Source organism: Phascolarctos cinereus, unplaced genomic scaffold (assembly GCF_003287225.1).
Source record: "Phascolarctos cinereus isolate Bilbo 61053 unplaced genomic scaffold, phaCin_HiC Scaffold_3;HRSCAF=262, whole genome shotgun sequence".
Taxonomy (NCBI): Eukaryota; Metazoa; Chordata; class Mammalia; order Diprotodontia; family Phascolarctidae; genus Phascolarctos; species Phascolarctos cinereus.
This window is the reverse complement of record NW_027555736.1, coordinates 245,802,473-245,828,891: the sequence shown is the minus strand read 5'-3', so window position 1 is coordinate 245,828,891 and position 26,419 is coordinate 245,802,473. Positions and strand designations below refer to the sequence as shown.

General features: G+C 37.9%; 1 protein-coding gene across 1 annotated transcript in view; it reads right to left on the bottom strand.

Annotated features, from left to right (window-relative positions):
• FUT8 (fucosyltransferase 8) overlaps nt 1-26,419 on the bottom strand; it is a 443,858-nt gene that overhangs the window by 377,186 nt on the left and 40,253 nt on the right. Inside the window, exon 2 of the mRNA XM_021004648.2 lies at nt 17,316-17,382. The gene's annotated coding sequence lies outside the window, so the exon portion shown is untranslated. The remainder of the gene's footprint in view (nt 1-17,315; nt 17,383-26,419) is intronic.

Genomic DNA, 26,419 nt, shown 5'->3' with positions numbered 1-26,419 from the left:
AGATCACTGGTGACTTCCAAGTCAGCTTTAATATCAAGTAGTAGAAGAAGTCAAACTGCAAGGAATTGAGGAATGAGTTCAGGTTAATTTTTCTAGAATTTTGCCAATGAAGATAAGGAGAGACCTTAGGAGGAGGTACCAGGGTTAGGAAAGGGAAGACCTAACAGTTTAATGGATAAAGGGGAAGGAATAAACAAAGAAGAAACAAAAGATACTACAGAAGGAGTGAAGATTAATCATCCCAAAGTCCAAAAGGAGCTGGGAAGAGGCTTAAGGACATGGATAAAGGGTCTCGGCAAAGGAGAAGCTGCATCCCTTCACTGAGGGGGGGAGGGGAGGGAAGAGAAGAGGTTGTTGAGTGCTACAGAGGGAAACCAAGGAAACTCACAGTAGATGGTCTCAAAGGTGAGGCATCTACTTAGAATGAGGTGCAGGGAGAGCAAAAGGGGCAACTCAGTTGAGCGCATAAGTGAAAAATGTCTTCAATAACCATGGAAATAGGACGGGCTCTCCCATCCTGGGATCCTGTCAACCAAAGTCATCTATCTTATTTTCTGATCCATTTCAAGTTTTCCTTTTCTTCAATTATATAAGTTTTTTAGTAATATTCCACTGAAACAATCTCAAGTTATATTTGAATCATGACTTCGCCATTTCGGTTTTATTACTCTCTGACCTTTAAGCCTACCCTGACAGAAGTAATAAAATAAAAACACAGCTTGGGGGCAAGCTTGTGAAAAGTTAGTCAAGGTAATCATCAGCTTCCCACCTTTCATAATCGGTCTCCAAACTGAAGCAGAATGACACAGTGATATAACAGTCACCAGTAATATCCTCCCATAACCCAAAGCATTATTTATTAATGTTTTGACTTTTTTCTAACTTGGAAAAATATCTGTATTCATCTCTCTCTCTCTCTCTCTCTCTCTTTTTCTTTCCTAAACCAACCAATGTTTCAAAGAATGGACCAAAAAACTACAAAGCCTTTCCAAGGCAGTCCATGTTAAACAATCATACAGAAATACTATTTCTATTTCATATTAGTATAAGGTTATTTTTGTGACTAAAGTTTATCTCCTATAAGTCCTATACTTCTGCCCAAATCAATTCCCCATGTTTCTTACATTGTATTATTATAAGATTTGAAAAATGATATCTCACATCACCTGGAAAAAAGCTAAGGTCATTTCTCTTCAGTGTCCTTGCTAGCTGAGCATCTTCTCCTATTTTTATTATTTTTGAGTTAATTTTTAAAATTAAAGTATGCCCATCAGAAGCAAACACTTCTAAGGAGGGACAGGGTCAAAAGACAGAATAGAATAAATGGGGAGTAGGTCAGGATTAAGGGAAATATACTTAGTTTTTCACAACATGACCACTATGGAAGTGTTTTTGCATGACTACATGTATAACCAATATGGAGTTGCCTTCCTTTTCAATGAGGTTGGGTGGGGAGGGAGGAAGGGAGAAAATTTGGAACCCAAAGTTTTAAAAATAAATGTTAAATATTGTTTTCACGTGCAACTGGGAAATAAGATATACAGGCAATGGGGTACAGAAGTCTATCCTGCCCTACAGGAAAATTGAAGGGGAAGGGGATAAGAGAAGGGGTGGGGGGACATAGAAGGGAGGGCAGATTAGGGGAAGGAGTATTCAGAATGCACACTGTCTTGGGTGTGTGTGGAGGGGCGAGACAGGGAGAAAATATGGAACACAAAATCTTTTTGTTTTTACTTTTTTTTCTTTTTAGGCAAATAGGGTTAAGTGACTTGCCCAGGGTCACACAGCTAGTAGGTGTCAAGTGTTTGGTCTGAGGCTGGATTTGAACTCAGGTCCTCCTGACTTCAGGGCTGGTGCTCTATTCACTGTGACACCTAGCTGCCCCTGGAACTCAAAATCTTGTGGAAGTGAATGTTGAAAACTAAAATTAAATAAATCAATAAAATCTGAAAAAAAAATTTAAGTATCAGATACAAGTTCTATACTTTTTCAAGTTTCAGAGCTTTCTGGATACTTTGCAAAAAGATTTTTTTTTGTTTATTTTTTAATTAGTGACTTGGCTAAAGGCCATTTATAAATGGCAAGCTCATCAAGTTTACAGATGACATAAAGCTTGGAAGGACAGTTAATTCATTATAGGAGAGTCAGGATTCAAAGAGACCTTTGACAGGCTAGAGCACTAAGTTAAATCTAATAAAATTAAATCCAATAGGGATATAGAGTCTTACATTTCAGTTTTTAAAAATCGGTTTCACTATCCACATCCAGGGAAAGAACTATGGAATCTGAATGCAAATTGAAGCACACTATTTTCTCTTATTTTAATTTTTTTCCTCATGGTTTTTCCCTTTCATTCTGATTCTTCTTTCACAACATGACTAATGTGGAAATATGTTTAATATGATTGTACATGCATAGCCTATATCAGATTGCATGCTGTCTTGGGGAGGGGGCAAGAATTTAGAATTAAAATTCACTAAAAGTGAATGTTAAGAACTAAAAATAAATACATTTTTAAAAATAAATAAACTTATAGAAATATTTTTTTTAAAAAATTGTTTCACAAGTACCAGATGGGAGAGACATGGTTAGATAGCAGCTCTGAGTATCTAGGATTTTTAGTAGAATGTAAGCTCAATGAGTCAGAAGCCAAATGCTTGTCATGTGATCTTAGGTTGCACTAAGAGATGTACAGCTTCCAGGAATCAAGGACATGACAGTCCCCTTGACCTTCACTCTAGTCATACATATCATATGGGGAGTATTATGTTCAGATTAAAAAGGAGATTGATCAGCTGAGAGCATAGAGAAGAGGACAACTGAGAGGGTGAAAAGCCCCGAGTCCATGCCATAAGTGAACAGGTTGAAGGAGTTAGGGATGTTTAGCCTGGAGAAGACAGGGGGAAACAGAATCATTCTTTCCAAGTAATCAAATGAAGGATCATACAAAATAAGAATTAACTTGCTCTGTTTGACCTGAGAATCAGAACCAAGAACAACGAGTGAAAATTGCCAAGGGAAATTTGGGCTTGATATCAGAAAAAACTTCTTAATAATCAGGTGTCCAAAAGTGGGATGAGCTGTCTTAGAAAGTGGTGAGTTCCCTATCACTTGAAGTCTTTAAGCAGAGAATGGTTAAGTATGTTTACAACGGGAACTCTTCTGGACATATGGACTGGAATAGATGGCCACTCAGGCCCCTTTCATCTGTATTCTATGGTTTTATGAAAGCAACCCTTGTCCTTGGCCACCCATAAGTTTGCCACAAGAAATTCTGTTCCTTTAACATCATTAAGACACCAGCAGTGCACACAAAATCCACTCATTAGTCCTCCCTCTCACCATGGATGGATCAGGCCACCTTCATTTTCAATTCTACATTTCTCTGATGATATTCTTTATTCCAGTATTTTTTCATAGTTCATTACTTGTTAGTGTTTCTCTATCACCCTCTGAGTCTTAATCTAGGGCCTGTGAAATTGTCTTTTAAAATATTTTGAGAACTATATTTCAGTATAATTTCTTTCTTTTGTAAGTCCATATATTTTATTTTATTAATTTAAAAATATTAATCTGAGAATAGGTCCATAGGTTTCGCCAGACTGCCCAATGGGTCCATTATACAAAAAAAGATTAAGAACTGCTCTGAGTGGTGCCAACTGATACCTATTTGCGGTTATTTTAAGACCGTGATATTCCATGACTTTCCAGCTATACATCAATATCAGTAGAATACTGGTATTAAAAATATGTGTTGATAAAATCTGAATGCAGATCGAAGCACACTTTTTTTACCTTTTTTTCTGGGTGTTTTTTTGGTCTGTTTTATTTCACAACATGAACTAATGTGGAAATGTATTTTGCATAACTGCACATGTATAATATATCAAACTGCTTTCCTTCTTGATAAAGGGGGAAGTAGGGAAGGAGGGAGAGAAACTGAAACACAAAATTTAAAAAAATGAATGTTCAAAATTGCTTTTACATGTAATTGGAAAAAACTAAAACTTTTTTTTAAGGCAATTGGGATTAAGTGACTTGCCCAGGGTCACACAGCTAGTGTCAAGTGTTTGGTCTGAGGCTAGATTTGAACTCAGGTCCTCCTGACTTCAGGGCCGGTGCTCCATCCACTGCACCATCTAGCTGCCCTATTTTAAAAATAAAACATTTAAAACGGGAAAAAAATGGGCCTTTGTTTCTGGGAAAAATTTGGAGTTTCCAAAGGCAATCCAACCCATTCTCTTCTAAAATTCTGGGCCCAACACACCATCCATGGGATATTGGTACAAAATACCCTGACTGCAACATACTGTTAGATGGACAACCTGTAAAGTTGTTCCATCACTGTAAACACCACACACACACACACACACACACACACACACACACACACACATACACACACACGCTCTCTCTCTCTCTCTCTCTCTCTCTCTCTCTTCCCCCACCCCGTGTCTTTATCTTATGGACAAGCTCTAAAGGTCGTTCACCTAACTATATGTCAAGATTAGCGCATACTTTATCCATTTGTTTTTTCCTGTATAAATGTTTGATCCCAATTCTTTTTTTTTTTAGGCAATTGGGGTTAAGTGATTTGCCCAGGGTCACACAGCTAGTAAGTGTCAAGTGTTTGGTCTGAGGCCGGATTTGAACTCAGGTACTCCTGACTTCAGGGCCGGTGTTCTCTCCACTGTGCCACCTAGCTGCCCCACGATCCCAATTCTTGATACAATTATTCTTGAGTTTTTGGATCTCATCCAGGAGGTTCTACAGTGTTCTAAGGCTTGAAGCAATGAGCACATCCTCAAATGGGAACATTGGAGGACCTCATCGCCTATAAAGAATCCCTCTTCAATTTGGACTCTGCACCAGATCTCATCTGTGACATGGCAAACACATCTAGTGATCATTCATTTCCTTGTTTTATGTTTCATTTAATGCACTGCATCATGCATGTGTGCTTATTTTTACATGCATGAAGCTACTTCCTGTCCACTAAAATACAATTTATTTTAGTTTTTAAAAGTTCTTTTACCTTTGCCATATCCAACAACTAACAATGCTTTACTTAAAGATAATATTCATGATTCATGTGTGCAGTTTTGGTAAAAATCTAAATACTTTGTGGTCTATCTCAATCCTTATTACTAATCCACTGCATTAACTGATGTTTCTGACCATAGGCTAGAACAAGGTCACCTCTGCTGTTATATCTTTCATGGAATCTTTGATAATTTTTATGGATCTATGAGAGATATCTTGTTAGAAGTGAACCTTTAAAGCAGTATTTGCTTTACAAAGCAAATGTTTTTTCAAAGTCAAAAAACACTCAACACAGTGTTTACTAAATCTTGAAGGCAACTTTGTGATGGTAAAGATGTAGTCTTCTGTGAAATATCACTTGTGAAAGCCTGCTTGTTCCCTACTAATACCATCATCAAGAATGCCCTCATTACAGAGGCAGCTAGCTAGGTGATGCAGGGGATAGAACTGGACCTGGAGTCAAGAAGTCCAGAATTCAAATTCAGCCTGAGACATTTACTAACTGTGTGAGCTGGGCAAGTCATCTGATTTCTGCCTGCCTCCGTTTCCTTATCTGTAAAATGAGGATAAAAATAGCATTTGCCTCCCAGAGTTGTGAGGATACAACAGCATCATGTAAAGTGCTGTGCAAATGTTAAAGCACTATAGAAATGCCAGCTATTATCATTAATAATATGCACATAGATTACTATCATAAAAACTTTACATAGAAGAAAAAATAAGCACATATAGGTATATACCTGTTAACATTCTTTCCTTTATCTTTTCTCAGTATTAGTAAGGTCCAAGATTTTTAATTTATCTTTGTCTCCTTCTTCAAGTACTTTGTGAATTAATTCATCCACATCCTCACAAGTACCACTTCCAATAAAGATCTCCTCTAACTATACTTGATCTGATTCAAATGCCTTTCCCAACTTTGTTCTCATTTCTACCTCATCTATGATCACTTGGGACTGTGATGTTAAAAGTTCAAATGTGGTGGCTCCACTGTTTTTAATGGTTTAAAAAAAACCTAAAAATTATTTTTAAAAGTTTAAATTTAAAAAAGGTTAAATTTGTTGCAAAATTTGCAGTTGTTCTACTAATTCTTGTCCTACTTTTATTTTGATCCTTAAATAGCCTTGAGTGACTCTGCTTAGTGGTTCTGTCCAAGCTTACTTTCTACAAGTTTAACTGTCCTCTGCTTCTCTGTTTTATGAGACAATACTGCTAATAATCTTTCATACTCTCTCTCTCTCTCTGTAAGATTTTACAAGCAAGTTTATATTCTAAATCAGTGTTGCCTTTGGCTGTCATATCTCTCTGCTAGGCAGAAAAGCTGTGTGTTTGCAGACTACTCTGGAGCTAGATTCTAGACTTTGGTCTCTTACTTATGTGACCCTTGATTTATGTGAGCCAAATTTTTGTTATAAAATTATTGTAGCCTGCAGCCATGTCCTTACTTCTATCCATAATCCATTTTTCATCACAAATAACAAGGTGTAAGGAAGGTACACATAGGAGTTATTTAGTTTGTACACCATGTTTTTTTCTCATTATTACTTTTTTCCATCTTTGCTCAAATCAGTGGTCTAAATGTACACAGAAAGCGATTGAGGAATGACTCCTATGTCAGTAATAAGCCACTTCCTATTCACCAAAATGCAATTTGTTTTAGTTTTTAGATGTTCTTTTATGTTTGCCATACACAACAACTAACAATGTTTTACTTAAAGACAATATTCATGATTTATATGTGCAGTTTTGGTAAAAATCTAAATACCTTGTGGCCTCTCTCAATCCTTATTACTAATCTATTGCATTAAATTTCTTACTATCCTCAGCTATTCTCAAAATATATACCAATGTATACCAAAGTATAAATTGATGTTATCTATAGAGTTAAGGAGTTCTTAGAATTTTTCTAAGTCTAGATTCTCTATAACAGATCTTGGTCCGTAATCTCATGCCATATGCCACAAATTCAATTTGGTAAATAATCTAGAGTTTAAGATGGGAAAAAAATATCCAAAAAAAAAAAACTGTAAGGAGAGAATATCATTATATCTTCCACAACTGTGAAAAGGGAGTAAGTTCTTAAGCTATGACTAAGAGTAAATTATAGGACATAAAAAAGACTACTTTGATTATCTAAAAATATAAAGCTTCCACACAACAACAACCAAAAAAGCAGAGTACCCAAAATAATGAGAGAAACAAATTAGGGGGAAAAAATATTTCCATAGAATACTAGTAAAAGGTGAACATTCAAAATGTGTAAGGAAACCATACAAAAGTATTAGGGGAAAAAAATGTCAGTCTACTTGATAAATAGTCATAAAAGATGAATAATTTTTGAAACAGGCCTATCAACAATCACATGAAAAATGCTCAAAGTCATTAATAATCACAAATGCAGACTGAAACACTAAGATTTTACCTGGACCCCATCAAACAGAGAACATTAAAAATAAAATTCATTTCTGGCCCCAATGTAGTAAAATTACACACTATTATTGCATTAATACTTCAGCTGCAAATTAGTTGAACCTTACTGGAAAGCAATTTGGAAATTGTATATTTCCATTATTATTGTATAATAATGATCACAATGTACATAACCTTTGACCCATTGATCCTACTACTGGGCCTATACACCGAATAAATTATTAATGGGTAGGAAGAGATCTAGCAGCACTATTATTAATAGTTCAAAAAAAAAACAGAAGGAAACTAAGTGTCTGCCAGTAAAAAAATGGCTGAACATTATATGTTATATGAACATAATGGCCTACTATTAGGTTATAAATATGACAAATGTGAGGTATTCAAAGAAATATAAAAAGATTTCTATGAAATGATATAGAAAGAAAACAGAACCAAATGACTATACACATACATATTGACAACAATCATGTATTTAAACAACAAACCCATAACATAAAAAAACTCCAAAGAACAGAAAAAGAACTATAACTGCTAGTGACTACGACTAGTTAAATATGTGTCTGTCTGTCTGTGTGTGTAGATACACACATATATCGATATATGTGTATCTTTTGAAATGACGTTAACAATCAATAAAATAATAAATAATCAGATTAAAGATATCTGAAAAATCACATCAAATTTTTTTGACTTGGTTGCTTTCACTTACATATTTATTTTCTTTTTTTATGATCTTGCTCAGGTATTTGAATACCTGTATATGTCAAAAGAAGATAAAAGGTGTTTGTTTTGCACTGATTTTTTTTCTTTTTGTGGTCCCTATCTATGATTTCAGAGGTTTAGGGAACTGCCAGTGTGGAACCTCATCTAGAACGTACGGTGTTAAAGAGCCATCAAGGCCACTGAGAAGTTAAGTGGCTCTGACCACAGATCACACACATAGCAAGTATATGTCCAACACGTGATTTAAACCCAAATTTTCCTAGGCCCAGGCTTCTCCCTACTACTCCATATAGCCTCTCAGAAATAAAAACAAAATATATATTTAAGAAAACAATTCTTTTTTTTTTTTACTTTTTCAAACTTTATTCAGAAAGAGTTTGGTTATTTTGTGTGTATGGATTTGCCCTGTGAGGTGACATCTCTAGCATTTGAGAGGTCCTGCATAAATTTACACATGCGAGTATGGAAAGTGTTTTTGTCCCCCTCTATTAACTGAGTCTTGGCCCTCTGAAAATGATCCAAGGAAAGGGCCAGGTGCCTTATGTCTTGAGAAGTGGGAAGAATTTCCAGTCACTGGAGGTCTTTCTGTGTTTTTTTTGTTTGTTTTTTTGCTAGGCAGTGGGGTTAAGTGACTTGCCCAGGGTCACACAGCTAGTAAATGTTATGTGTCTGAGGCCGCATTTGAACTCAGGTCCTCCTGAATCCAGGCCCGGTGCTCTATCCACTGCGCCACCTAGCTGCCCCTACTGGAGGTCTTTCTGCAGAAACTGAATGATCACTTGCTGTTGTTCATCTTTCTTTCTTTCTTGAAAAGCACCGATGGCATCATGAGGGTGGTGTCTTGACTTACACATGAACTGGATCTAATTGAGGCAGAGCTGTGCAATGTCAACAGCCTCGCTTTCTCTTCCAGAGTCATTGGAGTTCAGTGGCAAGACAAATATCAAGAAGATTGGCGATGGCCCTGTATGTAGTGGGTGACCTTGGCCTTTTAAATTAAGGTCTTTAAGAAAACAATTCTTAACAAAAAGAATATGCAAAACAAAAATTTTCGATTTCTCATTTAATCACAGTAAAAAAGAGGTTAGGGCACCTAGGTGTGCAGGCGATAGAGTGCCAGGCTTGGAGGCTGAAGACTCACCTTCCTGAGTTCAAATCTGGCCTCAGACACTGCCTACCTATGCGACCCTGGGCAAGTTACTTAACCCTGTTTGCCTCAGTTTCTTCATCTACAAAATGAGCTGGAGAAAGAAATGGCAAACCACTTCAGTATCTTTGCCAAGAAAACCCCAAGTGGAAACAAAGAGTTGGGTACAACTGAAAGATGACTGAACAACAACAAAGAGGTGAGGAAATGGATTCTAATCTATCAGTAAGCATCTGGTAGTGAAATCAGAAGTATAAGGACTAGACCTATAGAGAACTCTCAGGTAAGGCAACTCCTTCTACCCATTTAGACTGGCACTTTTTTGGCAACTTATATTTTAAAAAGTTGTCTAGCACATTGAGAAGCAGGGTCACATGCCAGTTTTTGCCACAGCCTAGAATGAGGACAATCAGGTGTTTTTGGATCCACAGGGGACACTTAAAGCATACCTGTTCCTCTGGATTACCTCTCTTACGTGAAGTTATTTTACTTAAATAAATTTTCTTAAGACACAGTAGCCAAATATGTGACTTAATTTTAAAAAGCCAATACTTGAGGTCTGAAATTTAAGAATTTTACTTGTGAGTACAATGCTAACACCCCTGTTAAAATGTAAATTATCTATCTTGAAAGCAGTCACATCTTAATCTATTATCAATAACTGGCACTTCAGACCTTTTCAGTAAAGTAGGTTTTAACCAGGAGAAAACATAATGGCACTAGGCATAGATTTACTGAGGAGAAAGAAACCAGCAAAACAACAAACTCTGTCGATGTTGCCAAGGGCTAGTGGTTATAAGAGGCACATCAGAATATTAAATATTATGGCCTTCAAACAAATGCAATGCATTGAATGAAAATCCATGATTTACAAATAAGGTTGAATCTACTACTCACCTTAAGAACAGATAACCCTCCCCAACTGATAAATGGTCAAAGAATATAAACAGGAAGTTTTCAGATGAAGAAATTAAAGCTATCTATATAGTCATATGAAAAAATGCTCTAAATCACTAGCGATTGAGGAAATGCAAATCAGACAAAACAACTCTGAGGTACCACATCACACCTATCAGATTGGCTAACGTGACAAAAAAGAAAAATGATAAATGCTGGAGAAGATGTGGGAAAACTGGAATACTAATGCACTTGTTGGTGGAATTGTGAACTGATCCAACCACTCTGGAGAGCAATTTGGAACTATGCCCAAAGGGGCTACAAAAATGTACGTACCCTTTGACCAGCAATAGCACTTCTAGGTCTGTATCCCAAAGAGATCATAAAAATGGGAAAAGGATCTACATGTACAAAAATATTTACAGCAGCTCTTTTTCTGACAGCAAAGAATTGGAAATTGAAGGGATGTCCATCAGTTGGGGAATGGCTGAACAAACTGTGGTATATGAATGTAATAGAATTCTATTATGCTATAAGAAACGACAAGCAAGTGGAAAGACTTTTACGGACCTATGCTAAGTGAAGAGAGCAGAACCAGAAGACTGCACACAGTAACAGGCACACTGTGCGATGACTAACTTTGATAGATTCATCTCTTCTTAGCAATGCAAGGATCCAAGACAACTCCAAGGCACTCGTGATGGAAATGTTGTCCATATCCCAACAAAGAACTATGAAGTCTGAATGCAGATCAAAGCATATTATTTGGTCTCTTTCCTTTTTTTTTCTTTTTTTTGTTTGTTTCTTCTTTTTTGTGGTTGCAACCATTGGTTCTAGTTTGTCTTTACAATCAAACCGCATGCCATCTTGGGGTGGGAGGAAGGGAAAAATGGGGAGAAAATTTAGAACTCAAAATCTTATGGAAGTTAATGCTGAAAACTAAGAATAAATAAATTTTTTAAAATTTCAAAAAAAAAAAGAACAGATAACCCATAATACTCTTGTAAATAACAAGTTCTAGATATATTTTAAACAGAATTTGAAGATGGGAAAGAGGGGTATTAATTTCAGGGGTATTAAGAACTTGACAATTGCTTTAATTTACAGTCTTAGTTGCTGGGTGTCTGAGAAGGCAATTGATTTGCCCACAATCACACAGCATGTGTCAAGAACACAAACTGAAGAGGGGGTGGAGCCAAGATGGCAGAGTGAAAGCAGTGGCTTGCTTGAACTCTCCCCCAGACCCCTCCAAATACTCACAAAAAATGGCTCTAAACAAATTCTGAAGCAGCAGAACCCACAAAAAGACCAGAGTGAAACAAATTTCCAACCCAAGACAACCTGGATGATTGATCAGAAAGGTGTATCGCACAGGGCTGGGAGTAGAGCTCTGCAAGGTGTGGGCGCACAGGCCACAGCAAACCTGGAGCAGGCCTCAGAGGACTAAATCGCGGGCAGCTGCGGAGGTTTCCAGACTCCTCAATGCACGAATGCCAAAGACAACTTAGAAGGTCAGTGGGAAAAGTCTGTTTCTGCAGTGCTGAGAGTGGAGCGCAGGGTCTCAGCTCCATTCCCCAAGAGCATGGCCCTGGGAGGGCAGCTGCTTCCCAAGCTTCTGGTCCACAGACTGAAGGGGAATTGAGTGGCTGATCAGAGAGGGATTGCAGGGATCTCTTTGCCAGTGCTAAGGCAGGAATCTCTTGCTTTGCCCATGTTTGGATATGGGTCACAGATCTGGACGGCAGTGGTGGGGTGAGGAGGAGCACTGGCACGGTGAAGCTTGTAGTGGCTGTGGAGAGAAGCCCCTCCTCACAGTTACAGGACAGAAAGGAATACTTGTGGTCACAGGCCAGGAAAGGAGTAAACACCTCGCCCCTTATCACAACACCTTGGAAGAACTGAAAATTTACATGCCCCTACAAGTATCTCTGAAAACAGCTGTACAATTCCCCAAAGCTTGGGACAGTACATTCTCCACATTGGAAGCAGACTCTTACCTTAACAAAGAATTTAAAACTCAAGTAATTGGCTGGGATCATGAGCAAGCAGCACAAAAAGAGTTAGACTATATTATCTTACTTTGGTGAAAAAGAAGATCAAAATATACAACCAGAAGAAGACAACAAAGCTCCTACATCCAAAGCCTCCAAGAAAAATATGAAATCAGTCCCAGGCCTTGGAAGAGCTCCAAAGGGATTTTGAAAAGCAAGTAAGAGAAGTAGAGGAAAAACTGGGAAGAGAAATGAGAGGGATGCAAGAAAATAATGAAAAACAAATTAACAGCTTGCTAGAGGAGACCCAAAAAAATAACACCTCAAAAAATAGCCTAACCCAAATGGCAAAAGAGGTCCAAAAAGCCAAAGAGGAGAAGAATGCCCTAAAAAGAAAAACTGGCCAAATGGAAAAGGAAGTCCAAAAGATTACTGAAGAAAATATTTCCTTAAAAATTAGAGCAGTGACTTTATGAGAAATCAAGACACTATAAAACAAATCCAAAAGAATAAAAAATTAGAAAACAATGTGAAATATCTCACTGGAAAAACAACTGACCTGGAAAATAGATCCAGGAGAGAGAATTTAAAAATTATTGGACTATCTGAAAGCCATGATGAAAAAGAGAGCCCAGACGTCATCTTTCAAGAAATTGTCAAGGAAAACTGCCACGATATATTAGAACCAGAGGGCAAAATAGAAATTGAAAGAATCCACAGATCTCCTCCTGAAAGACATCCCCAAAGGAAAACTCCTAGGAATATTATAGCCAAATTCTAGAGTTCCCAGGTCAAGGAGAAAATATTACAAGCTGCCAGAAGGAAACAATTCAAGTACTGTGGAAACACAATCAGGATAACACAAGATTTAGCAGCTTCTACATTAAAGGACCGCAGGGCATGGAATATAATATTCCGGAGGGCAAAGGAGATAGGATTACAATCAAGAATGTCCTACCCAAAGGAGGCAGCTAGGTGGTGCAGTGGATAGAGCACCGGCCCTGAAGTCAGGAGTACCTGAGTTCAAATCCGGCCTCAGACCAAACACTTGACACTTACTAGCTGTATGACCCTGGGCAAGTCACTTAACCCCAATTGCCTCAAATTTAAAAAAAATTAAAAAAAAAAAAAGAATGTCCTACCCAACAAAACTGAGTATAATCCTTCAGGGGGAAAAATGTTCATTCAGTGAAAGAGGACCTTTAAGCAGTCCTGATGTAAAGACCAGAGCTTAATAGAAAATCTGACTTTCAAATACAAGACTCAAGTGGAACATGAAGAGGTAAACAGGAAAGAGAAATCTTAAAAGACTTATTAAGATTGAACTGTTTATATTCCTACATGGAAAGATAATATTTATAACTCATGAGACCTTTGTCAGTATTAGGGTACTTGGAGAAAAAAATTATATGTATGTGTATATATAGATAGATAGCTAGAGGGCACAGGGTGAATTGAAGATTAAGGCGTCTTATCTGGAGAATAAAATTAAGGGATGAGGGAGGATTATACTATGAGAAAAAGAAAGGTAGAGGTAGAATGGGACAAATTATCTCACAAAAAAAAAGAAAAGAAAAGGCTCTTACAGTGGAGGGGAAACAGAGGAAGGTATGGGGGAAGGTAAGAGGGAATGAGTGAATCTTATTCTCATAGGATTTGGATTAAGGAGGGAATAACATACACATTCAATTAGGTAAGGAAATCTGTCTTACCCTACAGGAAAATAGGGGGAGAAGGGGACAAGAGAGCAGGGGGATGATAGAGAGGAGGGCAGATTGGGAAAGGGTGTAATCAGAAGCAAATACTTCTGAGGAGGGGCAGGGTCAAAAGAAAGAACAGAATAAATGGGGGGACAGGATAGGATTAAGGGAAATAGAGTTAGTTTTTCACAACATGTCTACTATGGACGTGTTTTGCATAACTGCACATGTACAATCTATATGGAGTTGCTTGCCTTTTCAATGAGGGTGGGTGGGGAGGGAGGAACAGAGAAAATTTGAAACCTAAAGTTTTAAAAACATATGTTTAAAAAAAATGTTTTCACATGCTACTGGGAAATAAGAAATACAGGAAATGGGGTACAGAAGTCTATCCTGCCCTACAGGAAAATAAAAAGGGAAGGGGATAAGAGAAGGTGGGGGGAAGAGATAGAAGAGAGGACAGACTAGGGGAAGGGAGATTCAGAATGCATGCCATCTTGTGGTGGGGGAGGGGGTGAGATGGGGTGAAAATTTGTAACTGAAAAACTTGTGGAAGTGAATGCTGAAAACTAAAAATAAATAAATTTATATTAAAAAAAAAAAGAAAAAAAGAACACAAACTGAACCCAAGGCTTCCTGACTCCAGAATTTGCTTTCATCTCCTGCAGACACACTACCTCTTAGAATTTTATATATATATATATATATATATATATATATATACACACACACACACACACACACACACACACACACACACACACAAGCTTACAAACACATGGATTAATTAAAGCAAGGTACAAACTTTATATAAAACTTGTTATATATCACTTTCCTTAAATATGTATCTGTTTACACTTGTGGTCAAATTGCATTCTGCCACTGTCTCATGCACCACTCTCATGTGCCATAACATGGAAAGACTAGAAAGGAACTCACTCCATAGAACTGATTCTTTTTTATTCACATTATGTGGATAAGCAATGACATCCCTTCTACCCAGGATTCTGTGATAAGCAAATATCAGACACTACTACAATTCATATTCATGACTAGAGTTGTCAGTAATGCCAACTAACACAAGAAACATTTGTCTTCTATTAGTCTCTATTTAATGACAGCTACACAAATCTGTTTTCTCAAAGCTCAAAGTTAGGAAAATTTCCTCACTATTTTCCATAAGAATTTTGCCCAGCTAATTTTACTGACCAGAAATTTGTGTAACAAACAATGGGTGAGTACTGGCCCCATATTTCTTATAAGAATAGATCTGACTGATTCTTCAATCAGGTGGAATTAATCAACTGTATTTTTCTAAGGTAGCAGATGTTCTTCAAATATATAGCCATCCCTCCTCATTTCATGCTATGGAAATATATACAAAATTTAATCAACTAGCATTTATTAAATAAGTACTATTGTGCCAGGCATTGTGCAAGGAACTAGAGATACAAAGGCAAAAACTAAACTGTGCCTTGTTCTCAAGGCATTCATATTCTATACAAGGAAAACAACATGTATACATCAATCAGCACGGATTTAAATGCCTACTATATAACACACACTGTGCTAGGGACCAGGGATATAAAGGTACAAAGAACAAAACATTCCCTACTTATAATCAGCTTCCATTCTAATGGAGAAGACAAGTACATGTAAAATACATACAACACAAATATGAAGTTAAGAAACACATATGTGGATAAATACAAGGTAGTTTAGGTAGCTAGATGGTGCAGTGGATAGAATACCAGACCTGGAGTGAGGAAGACTCATCTTCCTGAATTCAAATCCAGCCTTAGACACTCACTGGCGGTGTGACTCTGGACAAGTCACTTAACCCTATATACTTTATTTTTTCATCTATAAAATGAGCTAGTGAAGAAAATGGCAAACTACTCCAGTATCTCTGCCAAGAAAATCCCAAATAGGGGTACAAAGAGTCAGAGAGAACTTAAACAAGTGAACAATAACACAAAGCAGTTTGGGTGGGAAGGCATTTGAGAGAATTAGGAAAGGCAACTTCATGCAAAAGACAGCACCTGAACTGCATCCTCAAGGAAGAAAGGGATTCTACAAGGTGCAGGTGATGAGATGTGCACTCCAGACATTAGGAACAGCCAGTGCAAAGGAACAGAGACCAGAGATAAGAGATGGGAGTGCCATGAGTGAGAAACCAAGAGAAGACCAGTTTTTCTGGATTGCAGAGGAAGGGAAAGGAGAATATCCAATGTGGCTGGAAAAATAGGTTAAGGCCAAGAAGTGTAGGGTTTTAAAAGCTAAAGAAAGGGGTTGATGTTTCATTCTAAAATCAATAGGAAGCTACTGGAGTTTTTGAACAGGGGAATAACATGGTCAAATCAGCCCTTAAGGAAAATTACTACCAGCAGTACATAGAATGGACAGAGCGGTGAGAGGCTTGAGGCAAAGAGACAAATTAAGATGTTGTTGCAACAATCAAGGGCCTGAAGTAAGATGGTAGTTACATGAGCTGAGATAAGGGTCACATAGAAGAGATGCTGTAAAGGTAGAAACGACAAGAGTCATCATTCCTTTTGGATATTTTGGAATTTTTCCATACTCAGTTGGATATGAAACATCCAAGAGTAAAGATCCGAAATCACAAACTTCAAATTCTGGAAGTGTGATGATGTCTTCAAAAGAAATAGGTTTGGAAGAGAATGAAGGTCTGAAAAAAAGAGAGAAAGTAAAAATAAAATATATAGTACCTGTATAGATGGAGAAAAGTCCTCAATTAAGGACCAAACTAAAAGAGGTGAATAAAAGACTAAATTAGGCACAGCCTAATACCACAAGGTATTAATAAGATAAGACTATTCCTATGGGCAACATGTCTAAACTATTTTTGTTAGCTCTCGGTAATACTGGCTGTTGGGTTAACACTGCACATATACCTTAATATCTGAAACCAAAAACTGAGAAATTCTCGATTATTAAGATTTCCTATTCTGTTAATGCATGAAATGGGCTCCCACCTTAGTAATAATACTTCACTCTTAGAAAGCTCCTTCCTGGGGCAGCTAGATGGTACAGTAGATAGAGCAGTGGCCTTTGAGCCACGAGGACCTGAGTTCAAATCCCAACCTCAGACGTTTGATACTTACTAATTGTGTGACCCTGGGCAAGTCACATAATCCCGACTGCCTCAGGAAAAAAAAAAAGAAAAGAAGGGAAAAAAAAAAGAAAGCCTCTTCCTAAATATCTCAAGATGCTTTACAATTCTGATCTTTTTCATCACATAACAATGTTTTTCAGTATTAAGCAAATGTCTACTCCTTATTCTAGAGTTGGAACACTAAGGCCCAGGAATAATCTATAGAAGATAAGCTGTCAAAACCATATCCTGGAATCAAGATCTCCTACCTGTAAGCCAATTCATGGTGAAGTCTTGAAATTCTTAAGCATTTTTCATTCCCGATCTGTCCATGTTCTGCAAGAAAATGACCACTTTATAGTGTAAACTTGCCCCAAAACTGCATTTACATACGTATTAAAGTGCCCCAAACCCTACAACTATCATTAAACAAAGGGCACAAAAAAGCAAAGTATTTCAATGACTTTTAATTACACAACTGGCCAAACACTACAGCAATTCCCACTGACGTGTACTGATTATAAAAGGACAGAGAAAAGAAGAGAAAGCAAAGCAATCTCTTTTATCTCACACAGAAACACAGACCTCTTGGGGAAGGGAAATTTTTTGAAATTGTCATCTTCCACTACTATGGCAACTCCACTCTGACGTTTCTGTATCAGAGGCTTGCTTAAACTAAACACGAAATTGATTCCTGACCCAGAAAAAAGCAGACAGCAGAAGAACAAAAATTAACCTTTCATGCTTGATGAACGTCAGATGCCAAGAACCTGGCACAATTCAATCCAACTAGGACCTGTGAGACAAAAGCTGAAATGAAAAGACACTTACCTCGAGGAGTTTATGTTCTAAAGTGTCTCATACAGGTACACAGATAAGTAAATGCAACATGATTTGAGAAGAAACAGCAAAATCAAAACTGGAGAAATCAAAGAAAGACTTCCAAATACAGGAGGTACTCAGCTGAGGCTGGAAGGCAGGGGGTAGAGGAGGGTGGGAGAGCTTTTTAGTCACAGGGAACAGTCTGGCAAAAGCCAAGAGCCAAAATGTCAGGTTCAGGATAATCAGTAGGGCAGATTGGCTGGAATACAGTAAGGAAGGAAAAGTGAGCAATATGAAACAAAATCTACAAAGGTAAATTGGGAGCAGATTGCAGAACACTTTCATAAAAGCAACAGGGTACTACTGAATTTCTTTCTTCAGCATTTCTGTAAAGAAGGTGTTTGTAAGACATCTCCCTACACTCATGCATCAGCCTTCAGGGCAACAGGATGGTATTCGGAAAAGTATTATTCCAACAAGGTATTTTAAAAGGCAGGTTTGGGGGGGGGGGGCTAAGGAATAAGAGGATGGAAGAAGCAAGTAGTGGGGATCAAAAGACAGGAGCCAACTTGGAACAGCATGGAATAGATCTGGTGTCAGGAAGACTCAGTTCAAAATCTGCCTTAGTTGTGTGACTCTTGGCAAGTCATTGAACTTCTTTTCTAGCCTCACTTTCCTGATCTATAAAATGGGGACAATAATACCAACCTACTTCACAGGGCTGTTGGTGAGGATCAAATGACACAGTTTTGCACACCTTAATTCCTATATAAATGCTAGCTTCTATTGCCACCACTGCCGCCACCACCACCACCATCATCTATGACATAATGGCTGGACCTTGATGATTCCTGAGCCTGGGGAAAAGAGCCTTCAGTGTTCCTTAAGGTTTGTGGTGAGACTCAAAGGAGTCTCACATATACAAAGAACTTTGGAAATTTAAAAATCGAATATATACAAGCAAGCTATTTTTATGAGCCATCAGAATAGGGCTATAATGCAGTCTCGGAAGTAAAGTAACTCAAGATCAAATTAAATAACAACAGCATCAAAATTCAAAAGTGAAAAATTAATGTTTTAGAGTAGAGATAAATGTGTTTATATACCCACATGAGGTATATATGTATATAGAGAGATAGCATTTTTATAGAATAGACAAGAAACTCAGGCTTTTAAATCTTACATTATTTTTACATATGTTAAGAGACTGTGGAGGCATCTTAGGAACCTCATACGGGTTTTGCATAAATTATTCAAATCATAAATGTAACATCTTCCATAAATGGTTTTTTTTAACTTAAAAGGTATAAAATACACAAGCCACTCTTTATTTTGATTATATATGAATTCTAAACTAATGGGTAGAGTTTCATCTTCATACAACAATCTCAAACAAATCATTCCCATTAAGATGAGACTGCTTTCCAAATGAGGATTCTTGCTCAGCATTCATTCATTTTCCAAGACTGACAAAAATCAAGCTTTCAACCCTAGTGAAAACCAGTTCAAAGAAATACTTTAAATAACAATAGCTTAAAAATGACTAGTCATCCCACAAAAAATATGAGACTCATTTGAACAGCCAGTGGAAGAGGAAGAGTTAAGGTAGTCAAATGTTCCCTTTATAACCGTGCACACTGAAAGCCCTACAAATTTAAATAATGGAGATAACTATAACCCCAGGGATCACCTGAAGATACAGTGAAGCAGAGGTTTTTCACTTTTTTTTTTTTTTTTTGCATTATGGCATCCTTTGTCTGGTGAAGGCTATGGACCAAAGGAAATTAATTATATTGAAATACAGTTTTCAAAATATTTTTAAAAGCAGGTTCATGGACCACAGGTCAAAAAGATTCCACACTATAATGGAATGACCACTGGACTTGAAATCAAAAGATTTTGAAGACTGAAATCTGCTATTTAATAAACGAATGATCTTTTAAGCAAGTTATTTAACCTCTTTGAGACTCAGTTTTCTCCTTTACATCATGATGATAATAATACTTGCAAAATTTACCTCATTTGGTTGCTGCAAAGAAATTGCTTTATGAAGTATTTACTAACTGTGTGACCTAAAGCAAGTTAAGTCATTTAATATCCTGAGGGCTGCTTTCTCATCTTAAAGCATTAATGTTAACTATTATTCTTATTCATAATGTCTAAATTTCAGCCAAAACCCAAATAAAATGGCAGCCAAAATTATGCCTTTGCTAAATGAAAATAATATCATTTTTAGTAACAGCAGAAATAAACATCAAGCATTTATTACATGCTGACTGTGTGCCAGGCACTGTACAAAGGGCTGAGAATACATATACAAACAAAAACAAGACATCTGTTCCCTACCCTCAAGAAGCTCACATCCAATGAGGAAGGACAATACACTAAAAAAGGAACTGAAAAGGAAATTCCCTATCAAGGTCCAGAAGAACTCTGCGGAGTCAAGGTTTGAATCAGATTTTGCAGTAAGCACTGTAGGTCTCAGAGCTTCCACTAATGAAGATACTAACTGCAGCTACAAGAGATACAGAAAAGACCAGGGAGTCATGCGAGGAACCTGCTTTACAGTAAACACTGCATCAATCAGTAAACATTTATTAAGCACCTACTATCTGTCACACACAGGTTTACAAACCACTTCACATACAACTAGTTAATGAGGTAAGTGCTACAGGTATGAGGCTCATTGTGAGACTAAATGACATGATCATACTCTGCTTGTAAGGGATAGAGGTGGGATTCAAACCCAGATGCTTCCAGATTCCAAGTCCAATGCTCTTTCTATCATACCACTCTGTCTCTAATATACTAGTCTCCACAGTGGAAAAAAAAATTTGTTCTATTCACTAAAAGTGTTGTTATGAAATTAAATTAGAGCATTAAAATATAGTAAGCAGTTACCCCACTCCTCCAAAAATGCTTATTTTTTGAAATGTAGAGGGTGCAGCCAAGATGGCAGAGGCAGATGCCTATAGGCAGACACTCACCTGAGCTCTCCCCCAAACCCCTCCAAACAGCATTAAAAACTGACTCTGAACAAATTTTAAAGCAGCAGAACCCACAAAAAGAGTGAAATAAATTTCCAGCCCAAGACAACTTGGAAGGTCAACAAGAAAGGTCTGTTGTGCACCTGGCCTGAGAGAGAGAGTCCAGTGCGGTCCGCACCAGCACAGACCAGGCCCAACAAACCCAGAGCATGGCTCAGGGGACTAAACCATTGGCAACAGTGGCAGTTTCCAGATTTCTCAGCCCACAAACACCAAAGACAACTTATAAGGTGAATAGGAAAGGTCTGTCCGACCTGGGTAAGAGAGAGAAACAGTCCAGTCCCAGGCCCAGCTCCAGCAAAGCAAGAACAGGCCTTGGGAATCAGCAGCAGCGGCTCTGGAGCTCTCAGGCCAAAGATGGTAAGGGGATCAAACAACTGGTCAGAAGGAGATTACATGGGTCTCTTTGCTAGCACTAAGGCAAGACTCTGCTGCTTTGCCCCTACCTGGATCTGGGTCACAGTACTGGGTGGCAGTCCTGGAGCAAGGAGGAGCACTGGCATAGCAGAGTTTCTGGCAACATTGGAGAGGAGACCCTCTTCACAGTTCCAGGGGGAAAAAAGAGTGCTTGTGGTCACTCGCTGACCACAGTGAGAGCACAGGCCAGGAGAGGACATCTCTCCTTAGATCATACCACCCTGGAAGACCTAAAAACTTGCAGGTCCCTAGAAATAGCTCTGAAAGCTGCTACACAAAACCCCTGAAGCTTGGAACAGTTTGCCCTCCACAATGGAAGCAGAGCCCTACTTTAACAAATAGTCAAAAATCAAGTAATAGGCTGGGAACATGAGCAAACAAAAGAAAAAACTACAGAAACTTACTCTGGTGACAAGGAAGATCAAATCATACATTTAGAAGAAGATAATAAAATCAAAGCTCCTACATCCAAAGCCTCCAAGAAAAATATGAATTGGTCTCAGGCATTGGAAGAGCTCAAAAAGGATTCCGAAAATCAAGTAAGGGCAGAGCCAAGATGGCGGAGTGAAAGCAATGACTTGCTTGAGCTCTCCCCCAAACCCCTCCAAATACTCATAAAAAATGTCTCTAAACAAATTCTAGAGCAGCAGAACCCACAAAAAGACAGAGTGAAGCAAATTTCCAGCCCAAGACAACCTGGATGATTGATCAGAAAGGTATATCGCAACGAGCTGGAAGAGAAGCGCAGTGTGGTGTGGGTGCACAGGCCACAGAAAACCTGGAGCAGGCTCAGAGGACTGAATCATAGGCAGCTGTAGAGGTTTCCAGACTTCTCAACTCATGAACACCAAAGACAACTGAGGTCAGTGTGGAAAAGTCTGTTTCTGCAGTGCTGAGAGTGGAGCGCAGGGTCTCAACTCTAGTTCCCCAAGAGTCCGGAGCGCAGGCCCCAGAGGCGGCAGCTGCCACGTGAGCTTCCGGCCCACAGACTGAAGGGGAATCAAGTGGCTGATCAGAGGGGGATTGCAGGGATCTCTTTGCCAGTGCTGAGGCAGGAATCTCTTGCTTTGCCTGTGCTTGGATCTGGGTCTCAGTTTTGGGCGGCGGTCCTGGGGTGAGGAGGAGCGCTGGCCTGGTGGGGTTTGTAGTGGTTGTGCAGAGGAAACTCTCCTCACAGTTCTAGGACAGAAAGGAGTGCTTGTGGTCACTAACAGACCACAGCACAGGCCAAGAAAGGAGGAAACACCTCGCCCCTTATCATACCACCTTGGAAGGACTGAAAATTTACAGGTCCCTACAAGTATCTCTGAAAACAGCTGTACAAATCCCCGAAGCTTGGGACAGTACATTCTCCACACTGGAAGCAGACTCTTACCTTAACAAAGAGTTTAAAACTCAAGTAATTAATTGGCTAGGATCATGAGCAAGCAGCACAAAAAGAGTCAGACTACATTATCTTACTCTGGTGACAAAGAAGATCAAAACATATAACCAGAAGAAGACTACAAAGTCAAAGTTCCTACATCCAAAGCCTCCAAGAAAAATATGAATCAGTTCCAGGCCTTGGAAGAGCTCCAAAGGGATTTTGAGAGACAAGTAAGGGTAGAGGAAAAACTGGAAAGAGAAATGAGAGGGATGCAAGAAAATCATAAAAAACAAATTAACAGCTTGCTAAAGGAGACCCAAAAAAATAACACCCTAAAAAACAGCCTAACCAAAATGGCAAAAGAGGTCCAAAAAGCCAATGAGGAAAAGAATGCCCTAAAAAGAAAAATCAGCCAAATGGAAAAGGAAGTCCAAAAGATTACTGAAGAAAATATTTCCTTAAAAATTAGAGCAGTGACTTTATGAGAAATCAAGACACTATAAAACAAATCCAAAAGAATGAAAAATTAGAAAACAATGTGAAATATCTCAGGAAAAACAACTGACCTGGAAAATAGATCCAGGAGAGAGAATTTAAAAATTATTGGACTATCTGAAAGCCATGATCAAAAAAAGCCTAGACATCATCTTTCAAGAAATTATCAAGGAAAACTGCCCTGATATTTTAGAACCAGAGGGCAAAATAGAAATTGAAAGAATCCACAGATCTCCTCCTGAAAGAGATCCCCAAAGGAAAACTCCTAGGAATATTGTAGCCAAATTCCAGAGTTCCCAGGTCAAGGAGAAAATATTACAAGCTGCCAGAAGGAAACAATTCAAGTACTGTGGAAACACAATCAGGATAACACAAGATTTAGCAGCTTCTACATTAAAGGACCACAGGGCATGGAATATAATATTCCGGAGGGCAAAGGAGATAGGATTACAACCAAGAATCACCTACCCAGCAAAACTGAGTATAATCCTTCAGGGGAAAAAATGGTCATTCAGTGAAATAGAGGACTTTCAAGCATTCTTGATGAAAAGACCAGAGCTGAATAGAAAATTTGACTTTCAAATACAAGACTCAAGTGGAACATGAAGAGGTAAACAGGAAAGAGAAATCATAAGAGACTTATTAAGGTTGAACTGTTTACATTCCTGCATGGAAAGATGATATTTATAACTCATGAGACCTTTGTCAGTATTAGGGTAGTTGGAGGGGAAAAATTATATGTATGTTTATAGATAGATAATAGATAGATAGATAATAGATAGAGGCACAGGGTGAGTTGAAGATTAAGGGGTCATATCTGGAGAATAAAATTAAGGGATGAGAGAGGATTATACTAGGAGAAGAAGAAAGGGAGAGGTAGAATGGGGTAAATTATCTCACAAAAAAAAAAAAGAAAAGGCTCTTACAGTGGAGGGGAAATGGGGAAGGTGAGAGGGAATGAGTGAATCTTATTCTCATAGGATTTGGCTTAAGGAGGGAATAACACACATTCAATTGGGTATGGAAATCTGTCTTACCCTACAGGAAAATAGGGGAGAAGGGGACAAGAGAGCAGGGGATGATAGAGAGAGGGCAGATTGGGAAAGGGGAATCAGAAGCAAATACTTCTGAGGAGGGACAGGGTCAAAAGAAAAAATAGAATAAATGGGGGGCAGCATAGGATTAAGGGAAATAGAGTTAGTTTTTCACAACATGTCTACTATGGAAGTGTTTTGCATAACTGCACATGTATAACCTATATTGAGTTGCTTGCCTTTTCAATGAGGGTGGGTGGGGAGGGAGGAAGGGAGAAAATTCGGAACCCAAAGTTTTAAAAACACATGTTCAAAAAAAATGTTTTCACATGCAACTAGGAAATAAGAAATACAGGAAATGGGGTACAGAAGTCTATCCTGCCCTACAGGAAAATAGAAAGGGAAGGGGATAAGAGAAGGATGGGGAGAGACAGAAGAGAGGGCAGACTAGGGGAAGGGGTGAATTCAGAATGCATGCCATCTTGAGGTTGAGGGAAAAAAAGGGAACAAAAAAAAAGAAAAAATAGGAACTCAAAATCTTGTGGAAGTGAATGTTGAAAACTAAAAATAAATTTATATTGAAAATAAATATTTTGATAAAAAAGAAAAACAAGTAAGACTCTATGAGAAATCAAGAAATATAAAATAAAACCAAAAGAATGAAAAAAATAGAAGACAATGTGACATATCTCATTGGAAAAACAAGTGACTTGGAAAATAGAACCAGGAGAGATAATTTAAATATCACTGGACTACTTGAAAGCTATGATCAAAAAAAGAGCCTAGAAATCATCTTTCAAGAAATTATCAAGGAAAACTACCCTGACATTCTAGAATCAGAGGGTAAAACAGAAATTGAAAGAATCTACCAATCACCTCCTGAAAGAGATCCCCAAAGGAAAACTCCCAGAATACTACAGCCAAATTCCAGAGTTCCCAGGTCAAGGAGAAAATATTGCAAGCAGCCAGAAAGAAACAATTCAAGTATTGTGGAAAGACAATCAGGATAACACAAGATTTATCAGCTTCTACGTTAAAGGACTGGAGGATTTGGAATATGATATTCTGGAGGTCAAAGGAGCTAGGATTAAAACCAAAAATCACCTACCCAGCAAAACTGAGTATAATCCATGAGGGGGAAAAAATGGATATAGAGAAATTTAGACCAGAGCTAAATAGAAAAACTGACCTTCAAATACAATACTCAAGAGAAGCATGAAAAGGTAAACAGCAAATAGAAATCATAAGGGATTTATTAAAGTTAAACTGCTTACATTCCTACATAGAAAGATGATATTTGTAACTCATGAGACCTTTCTCATTATTAGGGTAATTAGAAGGAGTATATATAGACAGAGGGCATGGGTGTGAGTTGAATATGAAGGGATAACTAAAAAATAAAATTAAGGATGAGAGAGGAATGTACTGGGAGAGAGAAAGAGGGAGAGGTAGAATGGGGTAAATTATCTCACATAAAAGAGGCAAGAAAAAGCTTTTACAATCCAAGGGAAGAGGGGGAAGGTGAGAGGGAATGAATGAACCTTACTGTCATCAGAATTGGCTTAAAGAGGGAATAACACACACACTCAATTGGGTATAGAAATCTATCTTACTCTTCAGGAAAGTAGGGAGGCAAAGGATAAGGGAAGGGTGGGTTGATAAAAGGGAGGGTGGATTCAGGGAGGGGAAAATCAGAAGCAAACACTTTTGAGGAGGGACAAGGTGAAAGGAGAGAATAGAATAAACAGGGAATGGGATAGGATGGAGTTAGTCTTTCACAACATGACTATTATGGAAGTATTTTGCATGACTACACATATACAACCTATATCAAATTGCTTGCCTTCTAAATGAGGGTGGGTGGGAAGGAAGGGAAAGAATTTGGAACTCAAAGTTTAAAAAACAAATGTTAAAAACTGTTTTTACATGTAAATGTGGAAAAAATAAAATACCAAATAAAAAATTCAAAATAAAAAGTATAGAGTGCCTTGTATAATGCCATACATACATACACACACATAAATATGCACGTTACTAGATATATTATCTATAAGGAAAAACAGTTCTTAATAAATTGTTCATTGAGTTATGCCTCACTTTTCTTTAAAGTAACTGTGCATTTTGCTTTGTAGGCTAGTTGTACCCAATACCAAGTTTAAAAGCATTTTAATTTCCCAAGAATGTTTAAAATG